We start from the raw sequence: 6,000 nt of genomic DNA, 5'->3' as shown, positions 1-6,000 counted from the left end.
AATAGATAAGGCCAAGAAATTCTCACCGTATCATCTTTATGCTAAAATTCCTAATTTACATCACACAGATGGACTCACATCATGCAGTCATATATGTCATCTGAACTTGAGCAACAACCATGAGACCTTGAGCCAATCCCGACCATCTTAGGCGACAGAGGGGGCATCTGGCTCTTTAAAAGTAAAATGATCTGTATTATTGGCATGCGTATAACAAAAAGGTATCATTATTTTGTATGAAGGTTAAATTAAAAGTTATACAAAAGGTTAGGCGTAATTTCAAATAGCACAATTTCAAGCATCATCGACCAAGAAGGACCTTCCCTATATGAACTATATAATTAATGTTTCAGCCAATCTCAAAGAATTACTGAATATTTTTTTCATGGATGAGGGACAGACAGGATTAGGTTTGTAATTGTATCAATCTGATAGTTGGATGGAAAAAACAGAGATGAAATAAATCTGCTACTTATAGTTGGAATGGTGTCATGGAATTATAATTCACTCAGAAACCGTTACATCAAGCAGCTTGGGTTGCAAAACTAGGATGACTCATATGTCATGTAGAGAACCACATATAAAAATATTAAGCATTCCAAAGAATAGAACAAAAATAAGGAAGAACTACAAGATCTTGAATGGCTAGGTTGGTTGGACCCAGCATCTCTCATCGGCGGAAGCAAGACTTGAACCCAAACATATATAATAGCACTCAAACATTTGACGTAACAAAATTACCTCCTTAAGTAGCAGAAGCAGTACCTGAAAGATGGCAGAGGAGCTGTGGTGGTGGCCAGCCATCCCAATAAATGAGCTCTATTATTTGACTACCGGTTCCTCTGACTCCCAAGGAACAAATCCCATCATGCTACTGGTATATACCTTTCCTCTATATTCCTAAAAAGGAACTCCCAACAAGAAGCTTCACCAATCAATCGAGTGGAATCAATATAAACTTTGGCACTAAAAAAGAACCAATTGAAATAGGCTTCATTCTATAATCCATACAGCAAGAAAAGGTTAAAAACAAGGAACGCCCAAACTCAGCACATATATATGCCATGACATTGACATCCTAGTACTGAAAAACATGAGCAAGATCTTTTTTCCACTTGTGTAAGCTAGGCCGCTAGCTGTATTCACGCAGCATCTTAACATCTAAATATTATGACGTGACATAAGAGAATCATACTTCACTGCTACTCTGCTAGAAACTATCTTGATAAGAGGCAAGTGCAGCACATAATCAAGAATTCCGTGGAATTAGACTATTGCAAGCCTTTACCAAACTATATTACGGCAACCAGCCAAATCTAAACAAGAGAAGAAACGTTAGGATCTGGCATCACCTTCTTGTTATGTGCAGATTGGTAAAGGAAGGTGAACTGGAGCAGGCAACACGAGGCCGTGCCGCCGTGGACGCTACCGAGGGATCAATCACCAAAGATGCGAGCAGCCTAGGCCCGCGTGATCCTCCACATGAGCTGTTAAGAAGGCAGTCAACGACGACACCACTCCCGGCGGAGGCAATGTCACCGCACCGTGACACGATTACGGTGATGATGAAAATGGGTTGCCCATGTAACTTACGACAATTTGCGGGAAGAAGAAAAGAGAGGAACAGGATGCTCACGCTTCAAAATCTACTCAGAAGGATCACCAAATGCATCTAAGATGCAACAATCAGCACGGATGGAAAGCCCCTGAGCAAATCGCCCCCGCGCCGCCACCGCAATCCGCCCAACATGTAACGCCTGCTGCACTCGCCCTCCCTCGTCTCCATCCCGCCGGCTCCTATTCGGCCATCTGCGATTCGTCGATCCCAACGGTAGCAGCGTACCTCGGACGACGCCTGCTGCTCGTGGTTGCGGCGCCTCCGTGTCGAGCGCATCGCTGGTAGGAGATGACGGAGGATGATGGAGGTGGCCCGGCGCGCCGGCGCCCAGGCCGCCGCTGAAGAAGCCCGCACACTTGATGCAGTGGCGGTCATCGTGCTCTTCGTCGCCGTGCGCGCCGCCCAAAGGACGACGACGAGGACCCCTTGCTCCGGCGGCCGGGCTCTCGGGATTCACGAACACCTCCAGCCAGCCCCAAGCGCCACCGCCGATGCCATGGCCATGGACACAAGAGTTCGTCCTCGCCACCGCGGCATCACCGCCGTTGCCCGACAACGAGGCTGGAGGATGGACCGTAAGCTCTTCTTACGCGGCCTGTCCCCGGTGATCGTGGACGGGGCGGGCGCCGGCGGCAGCGCCCGTGGAGAGAATCCACATCCACGAACAGCGCGGGGGTCACCGATGGCATCGAGCTCGTGCCCGGCGGGGTCGACGCTGCGGTGGTTGACTCTCATATTCATGGTAGGATATTAAGGAAACCCCATGATCAAGGGAAACCGTGATTGCCGCGAATCCTGAAATTTGATCGATAGTGGGTACACGCGGGCAGGTAAGGGGGCTCACGGTGACAAAAACATTTCGTTTTTTGGTGGAATCATTTTACATCTATCAATTTTCGTAGGTTCACTATGGGTCCACCGGATTGATGCCCGACAAGTGGGGACGTTGTGAGGGTATAAATATATTAATCTTGGTAAAAAAATGTTTCAATTGTTTTGATTCGTTATAGTATAGACACGCGGCGGCTCTACGTGTGCGGGCTGGCGGACACGGCGCGGGCAGTAGCCGCGCTGCCGTTGTTCCCACCCCCACCCCCACATCCCGGCGCCATGTCTGCGGACGGCGAGCGCCGGAGTAGCAGCAGGTGTGCGGCGTGCTTGGAGGACGTGCTTGCGGCGGAGATGGTGCAGCAGCTCCCCGTTCAGGCACCTCTTCAATTCCACGCGGGTTGCGTCGATCTGTGGCTCCATGAAAAAAAGCGGCCGGGGGGAGGATGAAAGGGCCTATTTCATTAAAAGGAAGCGACCACGGCAATGGCATGGAAAGGATAGAAAATTTAAAACAATGACATCGAAGGGATGTTCTAATTTTTAATGGCACATAGGGGATGAGTTACATTTTCCAATGACATACAAGGAACTTTCTCCATGTGCTACTGCCTGTTTGATTCAGTGAGAAGCTGGTCTGGTGGGAAACAAAGCACAGGTGGAAGGTTGGGGCAAAGAATTAGATCAAGGGTAGCAGGGGCACTTAGCAGCCGTTTGGTTGCCTACACAAGTGCTCGGCCAGGCTTTTTGTGTGCTAGAACATAGTCTTGGTTTTGTTTAGATCCAAAATTCAAAATTCTAAAAGATTTTTGCAGCACCTGCATGGTGTACTGAATGTAGTTAAAAAAATCGCATTATACAAATGGACTATAAATCGTGAGACGAATCTAATAAACCTAATTAGGCCGTGATTAGACACTAAATTGCTACAGTAAAGCTAGAAAGAGATATATGGACGAGGTGAGCCTGGCTCGCACGTGGGAGCCAGCCCCGGTTAGCCAGGCCCGGCACATGCATGGTGAGCATGATTGGTTCATTAGTTGATGGTTCGTTGGAGCCAAGTTAAAGGGAGATGGCGATTGGTTGCTTGAATATGCAGACGGGCTAGCCAACTTTTACACGCGTTGGTGCGCTCGTTGTGCTCTTCCCGAGCCAAGCTGCGTGGAAACACCATTTCGCCTGTATCTAGCGAGCTAGGCTGGGAGCAAGTATTATGGCTAGCTTGCAAGCTGGCTGAATTCCTGCTGGCAGAAAGAGAAGGAGAGAGAATGCCGAGCAAGCCTCTCACGAGACGCCGGCTTCAGGCGAAAAGCGATCTCATTCGCGACATGCGGTGCAGAGCTTCTTTCCCTTGGCTGCATGTGCTGCTGTGCAACTCCCGATGATACTACAGAGCCACGCTGGAGTTTTGTTTCGCCGGCTAGTGTGCGGAATCATTGCCCTTGCTCTGAGAGGGGCTTCTTGCACCGCACGGGCTAGGTGGCCCAACGGTTGGTTCAGGCAACCAATTATACGCAGGTTGTATCCGCAGAACCTGATTGAGCCATATTCAGGCAAACAATCAGGCCCTAAATAGAAGCTCCATGTAGCCAAGCTGCATGAATAGGTAGACTAAACAGCAGCACTCTTCACAAACTGGACTTGCCCTAGATAGCCTGGCTCCATCCACACGAGAAGCAAACAGGTCCTTAGAAGTGTTTAGCAAGAGAATCCAAACAACCCTTGCTAAACTTTAGTTAGAGGGATCCAAACAGAGCCTGAACGGTCTCTGAGTAACCTAATCTTTCTATCTCAACCGTCACTTGACACAATTTGAATATGGCAAAATTATTGTTAGCTAAGCCGAGGAGCAAATATCTACTGTATGGGCAGACACGTCTCTGAGTCGCTCCCTCCGTTCCAAATTGTAAATCACTCCAACTTTTTATAAGAATCAAAACATTTCAAGTTTGACCAATTTATACAATAAAGTACATAATAACATTTATGATACTCTAATAATGTACTCTAATGATGTTTTATTTGCATAAAATTTAATTTTGTATGTGCAAGTATTTTTATCAAACATATTCCAACCTCGATCGCAAACTAGCTTGATAGATCAAAACTGACGGGAATCCAAATTTTAAAAAAATAGCGGGAAACATAATAAAAAATTTCAAATTCAAATCGGTGCAAGTTGGGAATCCATTTTTAGAGGCGGGTCACCCCCTCATCTGCCCTGAAAATCGATTTTTAGGGGCAGGTGGGAGGTTATCTGCCCCCAACAAATGCATTTTCAGGAGCAGGTCACCCCCTCATCCGCCCCTGAAAATCAATTTGTAGGGGTAGGTGGGGAGTTATTCGTCCCTACAAATGCATTTTCAGGAACAGGTGAGGGCGTGGCCTACCCTAGAAATGGATTTTCAGAGGTGGTACGTTACCCGCTCTTGCAAATAGCATTTTTAGCTGTGAAAATAAGGGGTGGGTGTGGTACCCGCCTCTAAAAATATATTTGTATCTACCCCTATAAATCCTTTTTGTAGTAGTTACTAAAGACTTCGTTAATCCTAAGTCTAACAGCGGCCGAGACATATCAAAGGTCAAAGACTATTTTTGTACCAGTGCTCTGTCGTGTCGACTCAGAGAGAGAGAGAGAGAGAGAGAGAGAGAGCAAAGTGTGAATGCAAGAAGAAGTCGCGACTATATATTCGGCCATCGGTAATCGATGCTACAAAAATTTGTCGTGTGCCGAGTATGATGCTCGATCGGTTTGTTTCTCCACTACTCCCATCCAAAGTCAAAGGCATCCACAGCATACCATACTTGATGGGTCCCTCGGCATAACAGTGCTTGCTTTTAATACTGTATGTAATACTGTATGTGTACGTGGCACACTGTTACTTGGACCATGACTCGTATCCACGCGGTCCGTCGCCGGGCGTTGCGAACGCACCATTCGATGATGACCTCGATCTGACATGATAGTGCCTAAATACAAAATATTAAGCCCTAATCGCACATGCTTATACAGGATAATAAAAACACATGCTTACACGATGATTTGTGATCCGATACGGTCGTCAGTTCGTCACACGGACATCAGTTCCACGGGACCAGCCTCTAGCTACACGCCACTGACGAGCTAATCAACTTTTCTTTGCATGCATATGCTTCCAATTTTACAAACCGGGCCGCCGGGGAGGTACTACGTACGTGGCGAACGAGCTACAAGCATGTGGCACGCCGCACGCAACCGTGCGATCGTGGTTAGAGATGATAAAGAAACAAAAATTTTAAACTAGAAAATCTAAGAGCCGAGCTTTAAAAAGACCGAGCTCTTATCTTAATACTCCCTCCGTCCAAATATCAGCTCTTATCTTAATACTCCCTCCGTCCAAATATCAGAGTCGTCTTAGGGCCATGTGCAGTGACCAAGGAGGGGGCGGCGGAGCCACACTTGCAATTCATCACGGCTTCGTTTCAATTCCATTGGCACATGTTCCAATACTCGAGAAATTAACCCGCTAACATCCCTCCAATCGTTGTTGCCGCACGTCTGGTCTCGGCGGCTG

Source organism: Panicum virgatum, chromosome 5K (assembly GCF_016808335.1).
Source record: "Panicum virgatum strain AP13 chromosome 5K, P.virgatum_v5, whole genome shotgun sequence".
NCBI classification, from domain to species: Eukaryota; Viridiplantae; Streptophyta; class Magnoliopsida; order Poales; family Poaceae; genus Panicum; species Panicum virgatum.
The sequence above is the reverse complement of the archived record's forward strand: the minus strand, read 5'-3'. Positions refer to the sequence as shown.